At 46.4% G+C, this 26014-nt stretch overlaps 1 non-coding gene across 1 annotated transcript; it reads left to right on the forward strand.

The window, feature by feature from the left end:
* The first annotated feature begins 14136 nt into the window (after positions 1 to 14136).
* Positions 14137 to 14333, forward strand: LOC119342276. Its single transcript, XR_005165509.1, has one exon. It is a non-coding gene; the product is annotated as a U2 spliceosomal RNA (small nuclear RNA).
* Positions 14334 to 26014: the final 11681 nt, after the last annotated feature.

Here is a 26014-nt window from a genome sequence, read left to right on the forward strand (position 1 = left end):
ATAGTTCGGTCCAATGTCTTGAGGGTGGAGTTGGAAGTTGGCAAGTACATCACGGAAAAATTTCGATCCGGGAGGGCTAAACCCTCGGTCCAGATGCTACATAAATACAACTACTTCTCCATCTTGAGGTTTAGGAGGATTTTCAGTCCCAGGTACTCTCCAATGGATGATCTCTTTCTTGGCTAAAGCGCCAGTCACAACATACCCAGTAAGTTGTTCTTCTTCAATCTGGGAGGGAACCTAATTGCAAGAAGAGAACTGTTTGGCCATTTTTGATGACAAGCTATAAAGGAAGTTCAAGTACTGGTTCACAGTTCAAGATTGATATGTATAAACTGGTGTCAACCCGGGGGGTTTAATCAGAGCATGTGTGCACGTTAAATCGGATGCTGATATTCAACTAAAGACGGCGGTTTATGTGAGGGCTAATGGTACCTGGCGGATTATCATTTTCTAAAGGTTAAACCGCCTACAGTGGTATGGACGAAAACAGATCTGAAAATTGCTAAGTGCTACACAAACAGGTTTCACAAGCTAAGGATTGTCATTATGGATCTAGCACAGTTCAGGAAAGGAAAAAATATCAAAGCCCTAAAATGGCGACAGCAGAACAGAAAGGATCCAGATGGGATCTTCTCGTAGACGAAAGGATACTATAGCGAGGCAAAATAAACTACAGCTTCGGCCGCAAGGGAAAATGTCAAGTTTATCTAGATTCAATGAGACAGTAAGGTCAAAGCAATAAACACTGATGAACACGGATGAAAACTGAAGCCCTAATGCAGATCTAGGGTTGAGGGAAGGAGGCTTACCGGATTCACAGGAGTGGCGGAGAAGTGCCGCAGATCTCTGGTACGTTCAGGTTGATGCAGCAGCCAGGGGCGATGCAGAACTTGAGAGTCGAGGGCGGCGGCGGAGCCGTAGGGCTCGGGAGTCGCAAGGAGGAAGAAGAAGAACGGATGGGGAAAAAAGAAAGACCCCTAGGCCTATTTATAAGGCGAACGGATAAGTAAGGCAAGCGCGGGAATCGAGGAGCCCGAACGGAGAATGGGGCACAACTGTCGCCTTGATCTTTGGAGGTCAATTAATAAAAGGGGAATATATATGAGTTTTTTATGCAAATGACGTCACGGCGGTTTACGGCGATTTCAGAAGATGATGTCATGGCGATTTACAAGGACAACACAAAGATGTTCAAATCAGAATTTCTCTAAGTTGAAGATTGACATGAACAAGTTCAAATCAATTTGGGGCCTAATGTTGGGGATATGACTACTAGGTGTAAACCGCCCAGGAGGGGCCGGATTACACTCACAAGGAGTCCTGCATAAAGAACCAATGAATACGAAGTACATGGCGCTTTAACTATGGAGGCTTAGAGGCCCAGAGCCCAATGGCGGGTTAGGGCCCATAGTAGTAAACCGCCATACATCTATAAATTGTATTGTAAGTTAGGGAAAGGAAGAACCCGAGCCGGACACTTGTATGAGCCGGCCTCGGGATTCTGTAGACCGGCCGGGCATCAACCTGTGTATATACAGGGACAACCCAGTGGCAGTTCAGGTACAGGAAACAACAGCTCGAGAGACAGGAAGCAATAGCTCGAGAGATAGGTAAAGTGGATTCGCTCCCTGCTCATCGAGATCAATCAATACCACAACAACTGGATCGTAAGCTTTTACCTTCACCACAAGGGGTCGAACCAGTATAAACTCCCCGTGTCCTTTGTTCCGGTTTAGCCCCTTCAAGCTAATCTCGTTGCGATGGCTCCACGACTAAGTCCTTTCGTTAGGACATCTGGCGTGATAATTCCACAAAAGTAGGATTTTTCAAACTTAGGCGAAATGGATTCGTAGCTAAGCCTCCGAGTGAGAGGCTTGCTCACCACTCGGTAGGATTTTTTAACTTTAGGCGAAACGGATTCGCCGCTAAGGCACCCACTTGGGGATTTAGGACATGTAAAAAAGGAACAACAATCATTCAGGAGACTGTAAAATCTTTTATAAACAAACTAGAAGGTATCTCTTATTACGTCTTAACAGTCTGAATGCTTAAGTGTAAAAGGGGCGGAGCAGCTCCGCATTCCAAGCACGTTGCTCGTCTTTATTGTGCTCGATGTTGTAAAGATGGTATGCTCCATTGTGGAGCACTTTGGTGACGATGAAGAGGCCTTCCCAAGTAGGAGAGAGCGTGTGTGGTTTCTGCTGGTCCACCCGAAGAACCAAGTCTCCCTCTCGAAATGCCCGACCCCTCACATTTCTGGCGTGGAATCGACGCAGGTCTTGCTGATAAATGGTCGACCGGATCAAGGCCATCTCTCTTTGCTCTTCCAAGAGATCAACTGCATCTTGCCGAGCCTGTTCTGCTTCATCTTTTGAGAAAAGTTCGACTCGGGGTGCATTGTGAAGCAAATCACTTGGGAGTACAGCTTCAGCTCCATAGACTAAGAAGAATGGAGTTCGGCCAGTCGACCGATTAGGAGTTGTCCTCAATCCCCAAAGTACTGATCGAAGTTCATCGACCGAGGCACCTGCTGCATGCTTGACGTCATGCATTAATCGGGGTTTCAGTCCTTTGAGAATCAATCCATTTGCTCTTTCAGCTTGTCCATTCGACTAAGGATGGGCGACTGAAGCATAGTCGACCCTAGTGCCTTGGGAAGCACAAAAGGCTCTAAACTCGTTAGAATCAAAGTTCGACCCATTATTAGTGATGATGATGTGCGGAACACCATATCTAAATGTGTAACACCCCAAAAATTTAACCAGGTTTTAGTTATTAAAATTTTGCCAAGACTTTAAATTTTTTGCCTGCAAGTATATCTCTGTTGATTTCAAAACTTTTCTTTTAATATTAAGGAGTTTTTCCAAAGTGGGTCCTTCCAAAACATATTGGACTTATATGCCCTCTCATTAAAAACATCTCTCAATCAGTAGATTTATTTATTTATTTATTTCACCCTGAGCTTTATTCATTAAAATGACTTGTTTTTAGTTTTTGAGCTCTTTTTGTACTACAACCAGTTGATAGGTTTAACTAAAAATACAACCAAAATTTGGAGATGTCATGTGATGTCTCTAAATCACTTTTGTGCAATAATATATTTCATTCATTGCATATTTTGAGTGCTACACATGTTTTTCTTGTCTGGTCCAGTGGACAATTTTGCACTACAACCCTTTTAAATATTTCTTTCTAGCTTCCACCAAAATTATGGGATGTCAGCAAGAGCATATCATTCCATTATATGCAAAAATCCAGGGATGTTCTTTGAAAATTTTGAGTGAATCAACCTCATCTTCATTCTGGTCCAACATGATGGTTTGTACAACATCCATATTATTTCTTGCTCTTTGGCCCTTGATTCTTTCTCCTACTTGTAGTCCTCCATGCTAAACCCCTAAGTCCAGGAGCATGCACTCATTTGATCATTTTTGGTCCATGAAATGATGCCTTCACCTCCTGTCCAGAATTGAAGTTCTGCAAAACTTGCACTAGCAAGTTTGTGATTTTCACCAACTAACCTCACCACCCTCTTGTGCATCCAAAGAGACACTGATCTGGAAGAATTGGCCACTCCAAGAAATGCCTAGGTGCCTGTAGCATTTTGTCAAACAACTGGAGTGCATGGACAGATTTGGCATGAGTCTTTGTCTGCATTGTGAACTTGGTCTCCTGGCCAAACCACCTTGTCCCTTGATCTTCCCTCTATCACTAACCTAGTTCTGTTGCTTGCCAACCTCACCTGAGACCTCTAGCATGCCCCGGAATTTTATCGAACACATTCCGTGCGTGCTCTAGGCGTGAGCAGAGCGCGCGTATTGCACGAGCCACGACCGAGCCAACACGTCGCGCCCCTGGTTTTGGCCCGGTCTGCAGCGCCACACCACACACTCCCCTTTTCACAGCAACGCGCCAAGCCGCCCTGGCAGCCTACAGCGCGGTGTCAGAGCCTTGGCGGCACGCCGGCGTCCGTAGCGCACCCCTACCTCAGTAGGTGCCGACAAGCCACTAGCACTCGCCAGCTGCCCCCTTAAGCATCTCCAGCTCATCCGCAGCCTCGTCCCCTAGTGCGCGTCGCCGCCACGTCGCCACAGCTACAGAAAGACGGTTCGACGTCGTCCTTATCGTGGGCCGCCTCGGAACCGACCTCCACCGCCTATATAAGGGCCCCGGAGCTCAATCGAGTCCTCAAGCAACCTCAAATGATCCCCCTAGAGCTACCTTGGCCAGCAGTCGAAGAGGGGAAGGCCATCTTCCCCGAGTCCGTCCGGTTCGGTCGCCGCCAAGTCCCGGCCGATTCCGCCGCAACCAGGGCCTCCCCCTCTCCACTCTCTCCACCAAGAGCTCTCCCTCCCTTTCGTGAGTGCAACCCCACGCTCAATTTTGGTCGGAAACCACCGTAGCCCCAAACTCACTTTGCTCCTGAAGCCTCCTCCGCCGCGAAGCTCGCCGCCGGCAGCTCACGACGTCCCCATCGACCCAACGACCACCGGGAGGACCGCCTCAGTCTTGCGGATCCATCCCCACCCTCGGGGGCCCGCAAGGAGCCGCCAAACGCCGGTGACGATTGCCGGAGTCCCCGCCTTTGTTCGGCCAGAGGAAGAAGAGGGAAGGTGACTGGTCAAACCTGACCAGTGGGCCAGGCAGGCCCACTATCAGTGATGCAGCCTCGCCGCCGCGTATAGTAAGTGAAGGCGCAGCTTCAAAGTACGTCTTCGACGTGTGCGTTTATTCGAAACGTTTTTCTTTTCTGTTTTATTTTAAAAAAACAGTTTTGACCAAACTTTGACCGGCTGTATTTTATTAAATACAACTCCAAATAAATTAATTCTTTTTCCTACCTCTCTCAAATATTGTCTAGTTTATTTTAAGATTTATTTGAAAAAAAATTCAAAACAACTTTTTGAGCTCTTTTGAATTTGTGTGTTAATTCAAATTTATTTAAAATAGGACCTTGGAGAGAGAGAAGAAAGCTTTCAAATATTTTGGAGTGCACCCTACCTTTCCACACATTGAAGGCAAGCATTCTGAACCCCGGCATAATATTTTGTGTGTTCGTTGACACGTTTATAACACCACCTCATTTCGAAGGACTTGTTATTTCATGTGATATGATCATTTGCATGGATGCATATTAGTGATTTCCATGCTGTTGGAAATGAGTATACTTGTGATGGTAATCATCCTCATGTATCTTGCATGCATGCCGGAAAGGAATCCGGGAAAGCCTCTACCTTGGGTAGGCGTGAGCTTGTCGCCGGTCTCCGTCGAGACGGGTATGTCCGGTATGGCATAGTAAGATATAATGAGTGTTGATGGTATTGGTTGAAATATATTTGTTATACATGTCATGCAGGAAACTATAAACCTCCTGAGTCGACCGTAGATCGAGTCTTGTTCCAGTAACCCCCATACTTGCTTCGTACTACCACTCGTCTCTACAACAAGTAGAGTATGGTTCAGTAAGTTGTCAACCTCTTTCTAGCACACACCGTACAGAGAGGCCATGGTGGAAGATACCGGTTGTAGCTGGTAGGTAGGCCACCTGGTCCGGGGGCATGGGCGTTTTCGGTTGAGACCGAGAGGGGAGGCCACCCCTTAGAGCGCGCAATATAAATTTGATCCCATGCTACGCGAGGTTGTAGCCTCCCCACTTAGAGTTTGCTTGACAGGTGTCGTGGGTGATTCCAGACACGTGTGAGTTAAGCTGGTGTGTGTAAGTTAGGTGTGTTTTCAACAAAAGACCGTAGACAGAATTAGTCCCGATGGACTAAAGGAATCCGTTACTCGTGGGTAAAGAGTACACCCTCTGCAGAGATTAAACCTATTCGAATAGCCGTGTCCATGGTTAAGGATTATAGTCTGGGATGGGTCAAGTGTCGGTCTTAGTGTCGATCTTCGGAGGAAAAACTGTTAAACCAAAACATGGATTGTGACTTGTGACTTATGATGATTATAATTATTTTTAATTATGGACTAACCCCTTTATATTGTTTGAAATATTGGGTATCCTTGGAATGGTTCTACCTCCTGGATATTCACTATGATTTCTTTTAAAGCCCTTTATGTGGTGTCGCTAAGACGCCCGACTGTGGCATTTCTTTTAAAGCCCTTTATGTGGTGTCGCTAAGATGCCCGACTGTGGCATTTCTTTTAAAGCCCTTTACGTGGTGTCGCTAAGATGCCTGATTGTGGCATTTCTTTTAAAGCCCTTTATGTGGTGTCGCTAAGACGCCCGACTGTGGCATTTCTTTTAAAGCCCTTTACGTGGTGTCGCTAAGACGCCCGACTGTGGCATTTCTTTTAAAGCCCTTTATGTGGTGTCGCTAAGACGCCCGACTATGGCATTTATTTTAAAGCCCTTTATGTGGTGTCGCTCAGACGCCCGACTGTGGCATTTCTCTTGTTTACCAACCTTTCGAGGCGTCGCTTCAGACACCCGATCGGTACATTTTTATACTACTATGTTATTGCACAGTCATAAATAACATGCTTGCATGCATCAGAATTTTTATTTACCTTTTGTGACTGACGTCATGAGCATAAATATTTCGGAACATCGTTGTTATATTATACCCGTGTTCGTAATGTTTGCGAGTACATTCAAAGTACTCACTGGTCTGTCCCTGGCTATTGTCTTGGCCAGATTTCTTGCGCGGAGAGGAGCGACCTTGATGACAGCCCTGGAACTTAAGCAACGGTGATAGCAGCCTCGCGAAGATAGGAGTTAGCCTGGTCAGCTGTTCCTGTGGAAAATGGAGTTCCATAGACACTGATGTTTCACAACCGCTTTCGCCATCAACCGCTAGAAACCATTTGTTGTACTCACAGACCAGAATGGTCTTGTACTACATATTTTGTGTTTTGCTTGGAATTTCTGTATCAAGTTGGTGCCTCTTCAGCTAACAGTAATCCTGGGGCTGATGAGCACAAGGGCCAGTTTCTGGAATTTAATACCCGGAAAACCGGTCACGACAAAATGTTAATTCTCTAATGAAACTAACAGCTATACTTGCTTCAAGGTTTTTGATGGGCTTGGCTTCAATCCATTTGGTGAACTTGTCGACTGCTACGAGCACATGAGTAAAGCCATTCCTGCCAGTCCTCAGAGGTCCAACCATATCTAATCTGCAGACAGCAAAAGGCTAGACGAGTGGAATAGTCTTCAGAGCTGACGCAGGTTTCTGGGACATGTTGGAGTAAAACTGGCAGCCTTCACATTTGTCTACTATTTATTTTGCCATCTCGTTGGCATGAGGCCAGTAAAATCCGGCTCGGTATGCTTTGGCCACGATGGTCCGAGAGGACGCATGGTGACCACAGGTCCTCGAGAGAATATCATTGAGGATCATTCGGCCTTGTTCTGGCGTGATGCATTTCTGGCTGACTCCAGTTACACTTTCTCTAAACAACTGTCCTCTTATCACAATAAAGGCTTTGGATCGTCGGATGATCTGTCGAGCCTCTTCTTCATCCTTTGGAAGTTCTTTCCTAAGAATGTATGCAATGTATGGCACTGTCCAGTCGGGAGTGATGACCAAAACCTCCATGATCAAGTCAACCACGGCTGGGACTTTGACTTCAGTCGGATCTATGGCACTCTTAGGTTGTGGGGACTCTTCAGTCAAAGGATCTTCCTGAACTGAAGGCGAGTGAATATGTTCCAAAAACAAATTGCTAGGAATGGTCTCTCTCTTGGATCCTATCTTTGCCAATTCATCTACAGCTTGATTTTTCAGTCGGGGTATATGGTGAAGCTCCAACCCCTCAAACTTCTTTTCCAACTTTCTTACTACGTTGCAATAACCAGTCATAGTCGGGCTCCTAACATCCCACTCTTTCATTCCTTGATTAACCACCAAATCTGAGTCGCTGTAGACCATGAGGCGACGGACGCCGAGTGAAATGGCCATACGCATCCCGTATAAAAGTGCTTCATATTCAGCTTCATTGTTGGAGGAATCAAAATGAATCTGGAGAACGTAGCTGAGCTTGTCCCCGCGGGGGGATACCAATACTACCCCATCACCGGAACCATTCAGCATCTTGGAGCCATCAAAGAACATGGTCTAATGCTCCAAGTGAACTTGAGTCGGCAGTTGCTGCTCAATCCACTCGGCAAGGAAATCTGTAATTTCTTGGGACTTCATAGCTTTCTTTGCCTCAAACTTGATATCCAATGGAAGGAGTTCAATCGCCCATTTTGCCACTCGACCAGTTGCATCTCTGTTGTTCAGAATTTCAGATAATGGTGCATCGCTGACGACTGTAATGGAGTGATCTAAGAAATAGTGTGCAACCTTCTTCATGGTCATGTAGATTCCATAAACAAGCTTCTGATAATGCGGATATCTCTACTTGGATGGAGTCAAAACTTCAGAAAGATAATACACTGGGCGCTGAACTTTATAGGCTTTTCCTTCTTCTTCTCGCTCGACCGTGAGTACTGTACTGACAACTTGTCTAGTGGCTGCAATGTAAAGCAGTAAAGGCTCTTTGCTAATTGGTGCAGCAAGCACCGGCTGGGTGGAAACCAGGGCTTTGAGCTTTGCAAACGCCGCGTCAGCTTCATCAGTCCACTCGAACTTATCAGATTTCTTCATCAATCGGTAAAGAGGTAAGGCCTTTTCACCGAAACGAGAAATGAATTGACTCAAGGCGGCCAAACAACCAGTAAGCTTCTGAATGTCATGCACACGCACAAGGCATTTCACTCGGAGGATGGCACCGACTTTCTCTGGGTTCGCGTTGATCCCCCGTTCGGAAACGAGGAAACCGAGTAGTTTTCCACCTGGGACTCCGAATGTGCACTTCAACGGATTAAGCATGATATCATACCTTCTTAGGTTGTCAAAGGTTTCTGTGAGGTCGGTCAGCAGGTCAGAACCCTTATGCGACTTGACCACAATGTCATCCATGTATGCTTCCACATTCTGACTGATTTGAGTGAGTAGGCACTTCTGAATCATCCTCATGAATGTGGCGCCAACACTTTTGAGACCAAATGGCATGGTGACATAGCAAAAGCACCCGAATGGGGTGATGAAAGCCGTTTTTATTTCATTAGGACCATACTGTCGGATCTGATGATACCCGAAATATGCATCTAGAAAACACAAGCGTTCACACCCCGCAGTCGAGTCGACAATCTGATCGATGTGGGGGAGAGGGAAATGATCTTTCGGGCAGGCCCGATTGATATGCTTGAAATCGATGCACATACGAAGTGAATCGTCCTTCTTAGGGACCATGACCACATTGGCAAGCCACTCGGAGTGGTAGATCTCTCGGATGAACTCTGTTGCTAGGAGCCGAGCCACTTCCTCGCCAATTGCTTTTCTCTTCTGCGCGGCGGACCGTCGAAGATGCTCTGTGACGGGTTTTTCCTTCGGATCGACACGCAAATGGTGCTCAGCCAGTCCCCTGGGTACACCCGGCATGTCAGAAGGTTTCCATGCAAAGATGTCCCAGTTCTCACGGAGGAACTGGATGAGCGCTTCTTCCTATTTTCTGTCGAGTGTTGTTGAGATATGAGTCGGTGCAGCATTGGGATCGGTCGGGTGAATATGAATCGGCTTCATTTCTCCAGACGACTGAAATGCAGAATCTGTGGCAGGCTTCTTAGCTCGGAGCAAATCACTCGGATCTGCATTCTTTTGATACTCTTGGAGTTCAACTGCTGCCATTTGTGCATCGGCAATTTTCGAACCCTTCTGGAAGCATTCTTATGCCTTCTGCCGATTACCAGTGACTGTGATCACTCCTCTGGGGCCAGGCATCTTTAGCTCGATTGTCGTGACTTGATGGGTGGCCGAATGACGAGCCACTACGTGTTTCACCCACCACTGAAGCCGCGGCCGACCGGATCGCTTGCAACGGCGAACAGCGGGGAGAGAAGACACCACGGGAGCTGACCGATACTGGGTCGACGGCCGCCGAAGAAGGATGCCGCGTACGCATGCACGAAAGTGTGTCGCCCCTCGGACGGGGAGCGCCTCGATGTCAAGGGGAGCTTCCTGAAGCCAGGCGGAGTCGTCAGTGACGAAAACGAGCGCGCCAAGACGGATCTCGTGGCCCTCAGCCAATCCACCGCCGGAAACCATGATGATGGGGATCGGAAAAATCGCAACTTCACCAACAAGTCGCTAAGACACCTGCCCTAAGGTGGCGCCAACTATCGTGGTCCTAAGACTGATTGTAGAAAGGGGGTAGGTATGGAGAGGCAAGATCTCAGCTATGGTGAAGTTGTACACACAAGATTTACGAGTTCAGGCCCTTCAGGTGGAAGTAAAAGCAATACGTTTCGGTGCCCGGAGGCGGTCGACTGGATTATATGTGTGTGGTATTACAGGGGGTGCGAACCCTTGTGCCAGAGGAAGGGGGTGGCTTATATAGAGTGCGCCAGGACCCCAGCCATCCTCCATTACAAGGGGTTCAATGTACGGGGCGTTACTGATAACGCTAGCCATAAGTGCTATTAATGATCTTAAAGACTACAGAGTGAACTCCTAACCGTTGCAGTGCTGAGTGACTCCTGGTCTTCAGTAGGTCGAGTGGTTCCTTGTATAGTCGAGTGACATCAGGTAAGAGGGATACCCTAGTGATATGGTTCGTCGAGTGGATTGCACTCGACGCCTTCCCAAGGTATTCCTTGTTGCCTCTTGGACTTCTTTGCTTCTAGGGTAGTGACCTTGGGTAGGGTGTATAGGTCAGGCCTATGATCCTACCCTAGGTCTGTATCCTCATCACCGATGCCTCCAAGAAGGTCAATGATGGCCACAACCATCGCCATCGCTAGTCACAGGCCGAAAGCCGAGACATGCTTTTCACCCGAGCTCCCAACATAGCTTCAACCACACATCAACATGCATCGGCGGCGACAAGCCCACCAACTACTATCACCATCTAATTAGTCTATTTTCGAAGAAGCACATATAGTCACCGCAGCCAGCGGCACATCGCGGGGACCACTCGCGGCCAAACTTCATGACGAGCCGCCAGATCCATCAATGGACGAGCCGCCGTACCCTGTCGAGCATCATGCTGGCTAGAGCAGAGGACCGCTGGGCAAGACCAAGAACCGCCATGGTTCTAGGTCGCAAGCACCAAATGCACTGATTGCGCTCCACGTGCACCACTGCACACCCGTTGGGTACCAGATTCGCAACACACACACACACACACACACACACACACACACACACACACACACACACACACCATCAAGCCGCCCTTCCATGCCATCTCGAGCCATCATTGACATGCCCATGCGCCTCCTAGCACCGCCCTTAGCCAACATACATGCCTGCCCGAGCACCGATTCCAAACACCTACCAAAGAGACCGGCCCACGTCGCTCAACCCCGAGCAGGAGGAAAGGGCCATGATGTGGCCGCGGCACACAAACTTTTGCCCACGCGATGTTGTCCAACAGCGTCAAGTAAGTACTCCCTCCGTCCCAAAATACTTATCGGAGTAATGGATAAAAATAAATGTATCTAGAACTAAAATACATCTAGATACATCCATTATTCTGACAAGTATTTCCGCCAACAAGTATTTCCAGACGGAGAAAGTAGTTGATGGTGAGATGCAGCAGATAGGGTTCGCTCCTTTGCCATTATTAAACACCGGCAAAAGAGACAAGCCTGCAACCGTTATGATCAGAACGTAAGGTAACGAACATGTCTCCCATTCAGCTCGTCCAATAAAAAGACACACAGTAGCCTCGACAGAAGACACAGTGACGGCTCTGCTTGATCTTTCGGAGTACTCCCTCCGTTCAAAAATACTTGTCATCAAAATAAATAAAAAGGGATGTATTTAGATACTCCCTCGGTTTGAAAATACTTGTCATTAAAATAAATAAAAAGGGATGTATCTAGATGCTATCTAATATAGCATTAGCATATTCCTTGATGCCATCTTCACATGCACTGTACGTGGCCATGCCGATATATATCACGTACGTACACGTACTCAGTACAAGATTGCATTGCAACGTCTAGTTTTTTAGGTGAGCGACCTACATCCTGCAAGCGAATGCGCAAGAAGCATGAACCGACGGCTGCCTGCCTCTGCCTCTGGCTGGAGTTTCCCGATCGCACCGTGCAGCTCCTCGGCCATGCATGCATCGTCAGGCTTCAGAGTTCAGAACACACTTGAATGGAACAGCAAAAGGAGCGAAATAACCTGGCCTCCCCTGTGAGAACGGCGAGCCAGGAGCCGGGCGCTAATCTTTTCTCTTTAATTAAAAAAGGAAAAATTGAGGGGTGCCAGTCGCTAATCAGGGGACCTCCTATATGTCGCGTTCTGCGGCAAATTGCCGACCAGACGCACAGGGGGACTCCTCCCTGGGCCGGCCCAGTAGTGAGTGCCTGTAGCGCGCTATCGAAAATGCAAAAATTTCAGGAGCTTGCCACGACTCGAACTCAGGACGTCCGGCAGCCGTGATCATGTTGCTAGCCACCAGATCGCATAAGCTTTGGTGACAGGATGCCAGCGCTGTGTTTTAAGAACAGCAACGCGAACGACGTGCTGTACCAAATCAATCCGATGAACTATAGTGAAACCACCGTGGACACTGTAGCTAATATTTTTTAATCAACATTTTACGAAAAAGGAAATGTTATTTATATTTTCAAATGTTTTAAAAATAATCGAAATTTTCTACAATACAAAATCTTTTTCAAATATTGAATGCATTTTTTAAAATGTGAACCTTTTTTGGAACAAATATGAACTTTCTGAAAATATATAAACTTTTTCTGAATTCTATGAACATTTTTTCAAAGTTACAAACATTTTCTGAAACACACAAATATTTTTTTAAATTGCAAACATTCTCAAAAAGAGAGAATATTTTTTAAAAAGACGTTTTTTTTAAATTTACAAACATTTTCTCAAATTTACGAACATTTTCTGTAAGCACGAACAGTTTTACAAAATTTCGAACTTTTTTGTCAGAACGAATTTTTTTACAAAACTTTGGAACAGTGAATATTTTATGAAATTCTTGAACATTCTTTGAGAGCCCGAACATTTTTTAGAAATATGATTATTATTTTTCAATTGCAAACTTTATCTTTAAAAACCTGAACATTTTTTGAAATCCACGAACATTTTTCGAAAATCTGATTATTTTTCAACTTTGTGAACATTTTTTGAATATGAGAACATTTTTTGAAAACTCGAAAAACGGCAATATTTGTAAGCGTGAGAACATTTTTTTTCAAAGCACGAATGATTTTTGAATCTTGAGAACAAATTTGTAAGTGTGAACTTTTTTTGAAGCACGAACATTTTCTAAATCTTGAGAACAAATTTTGAATTGGAGAACAATTTTGAAAAATCCTGAACAAATTTGGAAGCGCGAACAATTTATTAAAGAACGAACATTTTTTGAATCTAGAGAACAAATATTGAAAAAGTATGAACAAATTTGGAAGCGTGAACATTTTTTGAATATGTGAATAAAAAATTGAAATCTGGTACATTTTATGAATTTCAAAAGTTTTGAACTTTTTTTTGTAACGGGAACAACTTTTGGAAACAGTAACATTTTTGAAAAATTGTTACAAGAACATTTTCTGAAATGCCCAAACATTTTTTTTGAAATGCGAACATTTTTTAGAAACAAGAACAATTTTTGAATTTTCCGAACAATTTTCAAAAGAAACCGAAAACAGAAAAAAGAAAACAAAAAAAACGGAAAAAATAAATGAAACAGTAAAACAAAAGAAAACAAAAAAAACAAAAAAACTGGTGTAAAAATAGAAAAACCGGTTCAGGGAACCTTCTGGAAGGTTCCCAAAACCGGATGTCTCGCTGTGGGAAAGTGGGCCGGCCCAGTACTCGTGCTCGGGGGGGATCGCCCTGTGCGAACGGTCGACATTTTGACGCGGTTAGCTTCAAATAGGATTTTCTGCTAATCAGGCCGGTAACACAAGCCTAGGCAAAAGGCCCTTTTTTGTTTAAGCCCATGCAGGAGGCTGGCTCGGTGGCACTGCACCTTCCGCACTCGGCACCCCAGCCGCGAGGGACGAGCAGCTCGTTTAGTCCCACCTCGCTCGGTGAAGAGGGGACGGGAGGGCGAGGAGGTTACAAATAGAGGAGCAGGGCAGCATTTCAATTTATACCTTTCTCGACCTTTTGGATAAGATCAAGTGTAGTATCTGTTCTTATCAGTTTAATATCTGATATGTGAGCCATGTGCCCACAACGATATTAAATTTATATTTTATGGGGGAGGGACCATCACAATGGCTTGCCATTGGGTCGCTCAGGTATCGCCCAGTGTGTTGCACTACTACCTGGGCTGGCGCACCCCAACCAAATCAAGTTAAAATTTTATTAACTTGAGATTTAGATGCTTTGAAATTTGAGGTGCAGCAATGGGTGCTGCCCTGTCCTGGTGCGTCCTCCAATCAAGTTAAAATTTGGTCGCCGATAACGCTCACACGTATGGGCGTTAAGGGGTCTGCCCACATATTTTGTGTGGTGTTTAAGAAGATCAGCCCACACGCCTATGTGTGGGCAAAACAAGTAATGCCCACATGTCTTTTTTTTCCTCGTGGTCCCTCTCACATGCCTACGTGTGGGCAAAATAGATAACGCCCACACGTCTGTACATCAGGCCTCCTACCTTAGCCCCGCACGCCCCGCATGACAGTCATCACGCGTCCCCACAGTTGCCATGGTCTGGATCCTCTTCCATGTTCATTTAACTACAGTTGCCATGTCGGACAACTACAGTTGCCAGGGTTGCTCAACTGCAGTTGCCATGTATGGTCTGGTCTACTGCGGTTGCCATGATTTCAAAACTTTAGGAGTTGCCACCTACTAACACCAGGCAGTTGCCATGTAGCACTACAAGAAATGCATGGCAAAAAAACATGTCCGGGTAAAAGAGAGAGTTTTCATGTGCTCACAAACATGCTAGGGTAGTTGCCATGTAAAAAGAAAGAATTGTCATCTGCTTACGGGCATGCTAGGGCAGTTGCCATGTACCATACAAAAATACATGGCAACTCGGGTCAAAAAGAGTTGTCATCTGTTACAAGCAAAGTTAGGGCAATTGCCATGTACCCTGCAGAAACACATGACAACTGACAGCTTTGGGTGTGGGCGAGGAGACGGGCGTGTGGGCGAAGTGATAAACACCCACACACCAGCCCCTCCGCGTGCGTGAAAACTGGTGTGTGGGCGAATTGCTAAACGCCCACACACCAGCCCCCGTTGTGGTGAAAAAGGACGTGTGGGCGACCGAATGAATGTCCACACACCAGCCCAGTCCTACGTGGCACACAAAAACTGCTAGAACGCGTCAAGATTCGTGCAGAATTGGTTGGATGAGGATCCATGCGTGTGAACGAGTTACTAGAAGCCCACACATGTGGGCGTTAGTCTTTCCGTAAAATTTTATTATCTTCATATTCAGATTCGGATGCTTTGAAACTCAATCTGTGTTCAAGGTGCAGCAATGGGATTGGGTTTGCAAAGAAGATGTGTTAATTTGTTCCCCTACCAAATACTCCCTCTATACAAAGAAATATAAGAGCGTTACGGAGGGAATACGCTTCAGTGGCATGGAAAACCAGCAATGGTCTGCACTACTACTAACTTCATTGTGGCGCCCCCGATTCAATCGTACACTAATCATACACGCAAATGTGTACGATCAAGATCAGGGACTCACGGAAAGATATCACAACACAACTTTAGACACAAATTAAAATAATATAAGCTTTATGTTATAAGCCAGGGGCCTCGAGGGCTCAAATACATATGCTCGAATACAAACGAGTCAGCGGAAGCAACCATATCTGAGTACAGATATAAGTTAAACAAGTATGCCTTAAGAAGGCTAGCACAAGAGCAACATCGATCGAAAAGGCAAGGCCTCCTGCCTAGGAGCCTCCTAACTACTCCTGGTCGTCAGGATCCGTCACGTAGTAGTAGGCACCCTCGGGATAGTAGCAGTCGTCAAAGGTGGCATCTGGCTCCTGGACTCCACCATCTGGTTGCAACAACCAGAAAGAAGAGAGAAGGGGAAAAAGGGGAAGCAAGGCAATCGTGAGTACTCATCCAAAGTACTCGCAAGCAAGGATCTACACTACTTATGCATCGGTATTAATGAAAGGGCTAGTATCTGTGGACTAACTGCAGAATGCCAGAATAAGAGGGGGAGAAGCTAGTCCTATCGAAGACTAGCATTTTCTGGAAACCACCATCTTGCAGCAACATGAGGGAGTAGAGTAGTATAACATAAGTCATATTTATGTTGTTGTATCAACGCTCCGGGATCCTTTCTCGACTCCCGAAGCAACATATTCAAATCATGCCTCAGCATCCAGTTCTAGTTGTATTGATCGGGATACAACTCCGAGTGTCCGTTACCGTAGGACAGGCTATCCATAGATGTTTTCTTTCCTGCAGGGGTGCACCAACTTACCCACCACACTCGATTAACTCCGACCGGACACACTTTCCTAGGTCATGCCCGGCCTCGGCCAAACAATACGCCGCAACCCGACCTAGGCTTAATAGAGAGGTCAGCATGCCGGACAAAACCTATGCCCCCAGGGGTCATGGGCCATCGCCCCGGAAACTCCTGCACGTTTGTGAACGCGGCCGGTGAGTAGACCTAGCCACCTCCTTAAAAAGGCAGGTGCTTACCAGTCCAACCCGGTGCGTGCCGCTCAGTCGCTGACGTCTGTTAAGCTTCGGCTGATGCATACGACGTAGAACGCCCATACTATGCCCACGTGATGGTTAGTGCTATCAGGCCAGAGGCCCCTCAGATCAAATATCCAAATCGTAGTGGATTAGGAACGCACGGTAACAAGCAGAGACTCACGAAAGATGTGAACCCGTCGCCCCGTCTCAAGGACTTGTGGCAAGGGCTAAGAATGTCCGGCCAGGCCTCGTAATTATCTTGCGGGCACCTTTCAGGTCAACCCGACTACACATCACTCACAACTAAGCTCGCACGGGTACCCCTCAGGGCCGACTCGTCTTTAGTAACATGGTTCAGTGTACAGTCATAGTAACCATAGTAACTGTGTGTCTAACACCAAGGGGAACCCTGAGGAACCACCCTCGATGGATTCCACTCGATGTAATCATCCAGGTGAACGTAAGAGGAACCACCCTCGAGGTTCACACTTGAGGGGTTGCACGACAGAGCCATATCAGAAGTGGTTAAGGAGGAAATCACCCTCGATGACCACAATCAAATAGCTACACTACAGGGTTAACATCAGAAGTGCTGATGACTCTCACCGCCGACACTTGATAGTAACCCGGTAGTGTCGAGCAACTAAGGGGAAAGTGATGTGCGGTGCCGGGGCCTGGTCTTCGATCCCGTTGATCGGGTCTTTGACGATGAAGCAGGGGCAACAAGGACAAGGTGGGGGTCACTGATGGATCATTAACCAACCTATACTAAGCAGTTTAGGATATGCAGGTAAGGTACAATAGCAGATACAAAAGCAGGCTATGCATCAGAATAGGAGCAAACAATTACAGTAGCAAAATCTAATGCAAGCATGAGAGAATGGAATGGACGATATCGGAATGATCAAGGGGGGCTTGCCTGAAACCTCCGCTAAAAGGGAAGAAGGGTCGTCGTCGACGTAGTCGATCACAGGGGCATCGGCAGCAGTGTCGAGATCTACCGGAGAAGAAGAGGGGGAAGAAACAGTAAATACAAAGCACTCAAATGAAACACTAAGCATGACATGACGAAACGCAGTGCTAGGGGTGTTCTAACGCAGGGCTACACGATACCGGTGAAGGGGATAACATCCGGGAAAGTTTTCCCGAAGTTTAGCATTTTCGGACAAACGAACCGGAGAGGAAAGGTTCGATTTTTGCTATGTTAAGGACGCGTTGCAGACAAACAGACCACGTGTTCGGACTTGTCTCGTCTTTCTGAGCAACTTTTATGTAGAAAACTTTTTCATCTGAGTTACGGTTTAATTACTATGGTTTTTCAAAGTTTTAACAATATTCTGAAAGTTGTAATTGATTTTTTAATCCAAATTGACCAAGTCAACTTGACTGGTCAAAAGAGGAGGTGGTGGCCCCCATGTCATTTGTTAGTATACTAATTTAGTATTAAAGAAATCCTACTCTAATTAACCCACACAAACTCACGCACACACACAGGCACACCCGGCCATGGCCTTGCCATAGACAGCCGAATGCAGCAGCATAGTGGCGCAGTAGCATAGCAACGCAGCAGCAGGGTTGAGCAGTAGCAGCGCCAGCAGCAGCTGCGGCTAAGCAGCAAGCAAAGAAGCAACGTAGTGGCCTGAATAGCAACAGCTAGCAGCCATACGCAGCGCCAGCAGCAGAACGCGGCACAACAGAACGTAGCGGCTGCAGCGGCAGTTCAGCAAGGGTGGCCGGCTGCACTAGCCGAAGCAGCGAGCAACAGCGCGCGGGAGGAGGTGCGCGGGCGCGGCCAGGGCGTGGCCTGGGGCGGCAACAATAGCAGTAGACAGCAGCGACAGAGCAAAGTAGCAGCGGGAGCAGAGCAACAGAAGCAGCAACAGTGAGCGGGGCGCCGACAAGGGCAGTGGCCGGGGCGCGCGGCCACGGGCGCAGTGGGGACCGGGGTTCGATGGACGCGGGCCTGGGCTTGGTCAGGGGGTCGCGAGTGCAAAGCACCGGGCGTTCCGACGACGAGCATGGGTTTGATCGGGCGCAACACTATAGCACAAGATCGAGCGAACCTAGAGGCTAGTCAACATCTACATGGGCATGGGAGCACTCCAGTGTGCCTAGCTGGCCCCAGGACGACCGGTAGCCACGGCGGGGAGCACCACAGCGGCGGCGCATTTTGGCTGGAGCAAAACAAAGATGACGACGGGACTATGGCTATGGATCGAGAGCGTTTAGGAAGGGGAAATGTAGCTCAGCTCACCGCGAGTCGGAAGAGGAGCTCGAGGAGGTCGGGGATGCAGTGGAGGTGACGAATTCGTCGATGGAGCCGCGATGGCCGGAGGTAGAAGACGACGTTGATCCCTGTGTTGTGGCGATCTCCTGCTCGAGCTGCTCCTCGGAGTCGATGTAGAGAAGCAGACACAGCTCCTGCAGAGGCCTCAGCTGATGAGGTGGACGATGGACACGAGGACGACGATGGACATGGCGGGTGGAGCTCGGACATGTGCGGGAGAGGAAGAAAATAGCATGGGGGAAAGGGGGAGGACAACTAGGGTTCGTCCAGGGCGTCGAGGTGGTCTTTATAGACAGCGGGGAGGTAGTGGATGCCCGGCGCATGCACCATGCTGGCTATGGCGCCGGTGGATGGCCGCCACGCCTCTACTCAATGAACAGAGGAAGGGGATAAGGAGGAGCTGGGTTGGGCCTCAACTATAGTTCAATTGGGCCTAGGTAGCACAGTAGGCTTTAGGTATTTCCTCTTTCTTTCTGCTCTCTATCTTATTTCCTGTTTGCACTTTCTTTTAACAACAAATCACTTTTGTAAAATGTGTGGCTGGTCTCAATAGTTAGGATTAACATACCTCACTGCCACAAAAAGTTTGGGAGTGATTTGAAGTTGTTTGTATTTTGATTAAGTGAAAATGACTTTGGGGCTGGTTCGGGTACTGCTTTCATATCCAGGGGCATTATAAATCTTTACAAAAAAGTTTGCTAATGCAAGAAAATTAGCTAATGAATATTTGCAACCTAATGAACATTTTTGTTGGACAGTTTGAAGAACTAAAATTTGACTTGCGATTTAAATTTGAAAATGACTTTGATTTTTATCAAGTGGAAAAAAGGCTTAATAAACATGATGACGTGGCACATTAGGGTGAGGTTACTGTAGCATGACACCAGGGGTATTACAAATCTACCCCACTACAAGAAATCTCGTCCCGGGATTTAAGTGGGGAAGTATGGTTAACTTCGGGAGAACTGACCCTTGTATGGTTGATTATCTGGTGGACAATTCAGGGAGTGTGGAAGAAGTATCTCTCAAGTTTAAACTTAAGAAAACATCAAGAGCAAGGTAAGAAGGTACAATAAGAAGTTTCAAGCGAATGAACAAACGATCGATACCTGAACAACGTGTGAGAAGGGGGTTCAGAGTATCGGGTATAGATCATCTCTCGGAGGGTGGCTCGTGATAACTCACAAAGCCATAAGCATATGATACTTCGAACTCAAGAATATAAAGGAGAGTCAAGTTTCAATCCTGTGGAACTGTGAGGGGGGTGTCGATCAAAAGTAGGGAGAACAGTGACATCTTAATGGTCACGACATCAGGGTGTGTCAGAGGATAGTCTGTCAGTTATGTCGGCAACAACGTCGGTACCAAGGGCGAGGGACAAAGAGAAACATTTTCCTGCTCGTTGGAACGAGGCGGGCCAATAGGCAAAGTTCTCGTCCATCAGTGGTTACCGGAATGTCAACAACAATAATAACAAGGTCTTACTGACAAATTGTACACCGAGGTGTTTTCATAAGTAGGGAACTATTACTGCTTAGATCTCATAAACCACAAGAAAGGTTAAACAAAACAATGCAAAAGAAAATATGATCATTAGATTAATCAGAACATTGGAAAGGAAAATGTGTTTGAACACAAGTATTAGGAGTATATCCTCCACAAGAACAAGCGGGGCAGGATATACAAGATAGGACAGCATGCAGTTAGCCACTACAGTAAAGGGGTGAGGAAATTAATGACGTTACCCATACAATGGTGTTTGGATAATCGATCATGAAACATTTAGCATTGTGCTTTGAATGCTCTTGTTGATGATCAGAGTACCACAGTCATGCTTTGGGATAGCATCGACATGGTCGTCAGGTAAAGGCCAGACTTTGAATTCACAAAGGATCCATCGGAAACAACTTATAAATTAAGTCATACAATTTTAGCAAGAAAAATGATGAGGATAGGGCCCACGGGCTCAGTAACAATTCATCGAGGGGGCAAGGATGATATTTCTCATCATGAATTCGATTGATAACCTGGAAGAGCTCAGAATATTGATGATGATCACGACATATTTGTCGAGAGGTTTCATTAAGATGTAATCAATCGGTGATGACACCAAGTCAAAGGAATGATGAAGAGATAGGTTATTGGAGCCACGGGTATAACACAAACTGAAAATCAAGCTTGTTGTTCAAGGCGAAATGATATGATGAGGAAGATCGACGTAAGCTTAGCTCGTCGTCGAAAATTGTGCTCTAGGAAAGAAGGACTAGGTAGCACAGTTAAAATTTTAGCACGATAATGATATATTCGATCAGGATACACTACAAAAAAATACACTTCCGTGATGATACCTGTTTGTCACAGTAGGTCGCGTTTTTTGTCATGCATGTACATCCATGACTATTTTATGACAGAATCAAGATAGTCATACATGTGCTGTCGTAGAAGTGTTCCATGACATTACCAAAATTATCATCACGGAAGTGTCCACTTCCATGACGATAAATCACGCATCATAGAAGTGCTTTCGTCAAGGGTGACCGACATGTGGCATCCACCATAACGGAATGTCGTTAAGCTATCGGGGCGGGTTTTGGATCCGATAACCCGTTAACAGCCCCGACCAATGGGGATTTTCCACGTGTAAAATCATCATTGGCTGGAGGAAACACGTGTCGGCTCATCGTTGGGACAGATGTCATCCACTCATTGGACAGAAGGCACCTATGATACGTCGACACATGGCACGGCCCATCAAGTTTAAATGGGCCGGCCCAACTACAAGCCCACAAGATTTTGCGGGCATAATGGGCTGGCCCAGCTAAAGGCCCACGATATTTTGCGGACCATAATGGGCTGGACCAGCTAAAGGCCGACAAGATTTCGTGGGCCATAACGGGCCGGCCCAGGTAAAGGCCCACAAGGTTTTTGTGTGCCATAATGGGCCGGCCCAGCTAAAGGCCCACGAGATTTCGCTGACATTAATGGGTTGGCCCAGCTGTAGGCCCACAAGATTTTGAGGACCCTAGTAGGCCGGCCCATTAACAGGCTGCCATGTTTTGGGCCAAATGCCGGCCCATATTTAATCCGGTCCATTAATGGCCTGCCACGTTCCGGGCCTAATAATGGCCCATATGAGATCTAGCCCATTAAAAGCCTCCCACTTTCTGGGCCAAATCGCGGCCCAGATCATGTCCAGCCTTTTAAGAGGCTTTGGGCTCAATTATGGCCCATATCAGATTCGACCCGTTAACTGGACGCTATGCTTTTGGGCCCACTTACTAAAGGCCCATTTAGTAATTCATCCTGATATTAGTATCGGCCTGTTAAGGGCCCGTTTAACATTGCAGGCCTATATTAATTTCGGCCTGTTAAAAGCCCGTCATATAGTTGGGCCTAACTACGGCCCGGTTTGCATCTGGCCTACTCGCAGCCGATATCTGATTGGGCCAAACAAAGACCGAGACAACTTTGGCCTGTTAAAAGCCCGTGATTTGATTCGCACAATCATGGGTCGGGGTCCATTTCGGGCTGCTGCCGGCCCGTGAGCTATTCGGCATGTTTCAGGCCCAACCTACTTCTCATCCTCCTAAAAGACCATTGAGTTTTCTTGCGAAAAGAGGGTCGGGGGTTACTCGGCCTATTAAAGGCCCGATTCTACTAGTGGGCCAGTTTGACGGGGCCCATGATGCGGATCATACATCGTCATTGCATGACGGCCCGATTATGTACCGTAATTTTATGGTTTGGCCGGTTTACTGCAAAGACAAGATATATATACAGTAAAATAACTGCAGCATCGTGAATAAGAAAAACCTAGACTATACAATAAAGAAATTACGGCATATTACATCTACTGGGCATCAAAGTTCGCCACTATGATAATAAAGCACAAGCAGACAACAGATTACATACACTGGGCATCAAAGATCGCCACCAGTGCAAATAAACACGCCGACAAAATAATATACAAAACTGACAGCACTTCAATAGAGTTCAAGAAAGGTTAGCCTGCTAGGGAGCAGCAGCGCAAGTAGCTGAGCAAGATGATGAGACTGCACTTGTTCAACACTTATATCTTCCTCACTCTGAAAGATAAACAAGCAGACAGATGACAGGTTTTGCACATAAAAGTATCAGTGCTGACAATTCATCACATTTCTTACTGATGAATAAAGCGACACAGTTTAAAATTGCATTAACACAATATGGTATTGTTCAGGTCAAGACATGGCAGGAAATGACATTGTGAAGGAGTTGGCAGCTTCACGACACCACTGGATTACAGATCAAGAACTCATAAGTATCAATGGTTAGTGTGCTGTCAATTTATCCCATTTCAGATTGGCAAATAAAGAGACGGTTTAAATAATAGTAGAATGATATGACATTGTTCATAGTTAAGACATTGCAGAATATGACATTATGCTGTAGTGGGTAGGTTCACCGCACACTGGATTATGGATGAAGATCACTTGCTCTGTATAGTTTAATTTACATGGTATGAAGAAGGAACTTGGTTGTACAACTGAAAACTTAAATTGAGAAGGACAAACTTTTGTGTCACGACCGGTTTTCCGGGTATTGTTTCCTAGAAAATGGCCCTTGTGCTCACCAGCTCCAGGATTACTGTTAGCTGATGAGGCACCAACTTGATACAGAAATTCCAAGCAAAATACAAAAATGTGTAGTACAAGATCATTCTGGCCTATGAGTACAACAATTGGTTTCTAGTGGTTGATGGCGGAAGCGGTTTGTGGTTCATCAGCGTCTATGGGACTCCATTTCTCACAGGAACAGCTGACCAGGTTAACTCCTATCTTCGCGAGGCTGTTGTCACCATTGTGTGGGTTCCGGGGCTGACATCGCAACGCTCCTCTCCAAGCAAGAAATCTGGCCAAGACAATAGCTAGGGACAAGCCAGTGAGTACTTTGAATGTAGTCGCAAACATTATGAACACGGGTATAATATCACAAACGAAAAGCATGCTCTGAAATATTCTATGATCACAACGTCAGTCATAAAATAGAATCCCTGAGGCATGCAAGCAGGTTATTTATATTCAACATGAATTTGCAATAACAGAGTAGAAATAAAATGCACCGGTCGGGTGTGTGGAGCGACTCCTCGAAAGGATTGTAAATAACAAGCATGCCTCAGTCGGGCGTCTGAGCGACACCACATAAAGGGCTTATAAGGTAAATAAATAACAAACCTGCCACAGTCGGGCGTCTGTGCGACACCACATAAATGGCTTATAAAGTAAATAATTAACAAGAAGGCCACAGTCGGGCGTCTCAGCGACACCACATAAAGGGATTATAAGAAAACAATCACAGTGAATATCCAGGAGGTAGAACCATCCCAGAGATACTCAATACTTCAAATAATAATATAAAGGGGTTAGTTCATAATAATAATAATCATAATCATCATAAGTCACACGTCATGATCCATGTTGCAGTTTCTCCTCCGAAGACCGACACTAAGACCGACACTTGACCCAACCCAGACTGTAGTCCTTAACCATGGGCACGGCTATTCAAATAGGTATAATTTCTGCAGAGGGTGGACTCTTTACCCACGAGTAACGAATTCCTTCAGTCCATCGGGACTAATTCCGTCTACGGTCTTTTAATTGAAAACACACCTGACTCGCACACACCAGCTTAACCTACCAGTGTCTGGAATCACCCATGACACCTGTCAAGCAAAACTCTAAGTGGGGAGGCTACAACCCCGATTAGCATGGGATCAAATTTATACCGTGCGCTACTAAGGGGTGCCCCCCTCTCGGTCCCAACCGGAAACACCCATGCCCCCGGACCAGGTGGCCTGCCTACCGGATGCATCTGGTATCTTCCACCGTGGCCTCTCTGTACGGTGTGTGCCAAGAAAGGGGTTGACAACTTACTAAACCATACCCTACCTGCTGCAGGGACTAGTGGTAGTACGAAACAAGTATGGGGGTTACTGGAACAAGACTCGATCTATGGTCGACTCGGGAGGTTTAAGTATTCCCTGCATGATTAGCATAACAAATATATTTCATCCAATAGACAGAATCACCACTCATCATACCCCATCATGCCATACAGGACACACTCGTCTCGATGAGGAACTAGGGACAAGTTCAGGTCTACCCAAGATAGAGACTTTCCCGGCTTCCTTCCGGCAGGCATGAAAAGCATACGAGGGTGATTACTGTCACAAGCATGACCATTTCCAACAGCAAGGAAATCTACAATATGCATTCCTGCAAATGATCGTATCACCACATAAAATAACGAGTTCTCCGTATTAAGGTGGTGTTATAATCGTGTCAAACAATACACAAAATTATTATGCCAGGGTTCAGAATGCTTGCCTTCAAGAGTATGCAAGTGGGGGTGCATTTTTGAAAGTGGCCTTCATCTTCAAAATCCTCTTTTTGAAAATATTCAAATTAACACCAACTTTAAAAACAGTACACAAAGTTTGCTTAATTATTTTTGAAATAAATCTTAAAATAAACTAGGTGAAATCTGAGGGAGGTAGGAAAAAGAATCAACTCATTTGGAGTTATATTTTAAAAGATATGGTCAGTCAAAGTTTGGTCAAATTCTGTTTTTAAAAATAATACAGAAAAAAGAAAAACGTTTCGGAATAGGACACGTCGAAGACGTACTCTAGTGTTTACGCCTTCACTTAGTCCAGCGTGGACCGGCGCTGGGTCACTGACAGTGGGTCCAGGGGGCCCACTGGTCAGGTTTGACCAGTCGCCCTCGCCTCCCTCCTCTGGCCGAACAGAGGCGGGGCTCCGGCGATCGTCGCTGGCGATTGGCGGCTCCTCGCTGGCTCCGGAGGGCAGGGATGGATCCGCCAGTTCAGGGCGGTCCTCCCGGTGGTAGCTAGGGTGGTGGGGGCGAAGGGAGTCGACAGCGGTGAGCTCTGCGGCGAACAGCAGCTTCGGGAGGTTTGGGGCTTTGGGCTACGGTGGTTCCTCGACGCGGCTGAGGGTTCGGGAGGCTCCGCACGGTCGAGGGGAGGAGGATGGTGGTGCTAGATGGA

Source organism: Triticum dicoccoides, chromosome 7B (assembly GCF_002162155.2).
Source record: "Triticum dicoccoides isolate Atlit2015 ecotype Zavitan chromosome 7B, WEW_v2.0, whole genome shotgun sequence".
Lineage (NCBI taxonomy): Eukaryota > Viridiplantae > Streptophyta > Magnoliopsida > Poales > Poaceae > Triticum > Triticum dicoccoides.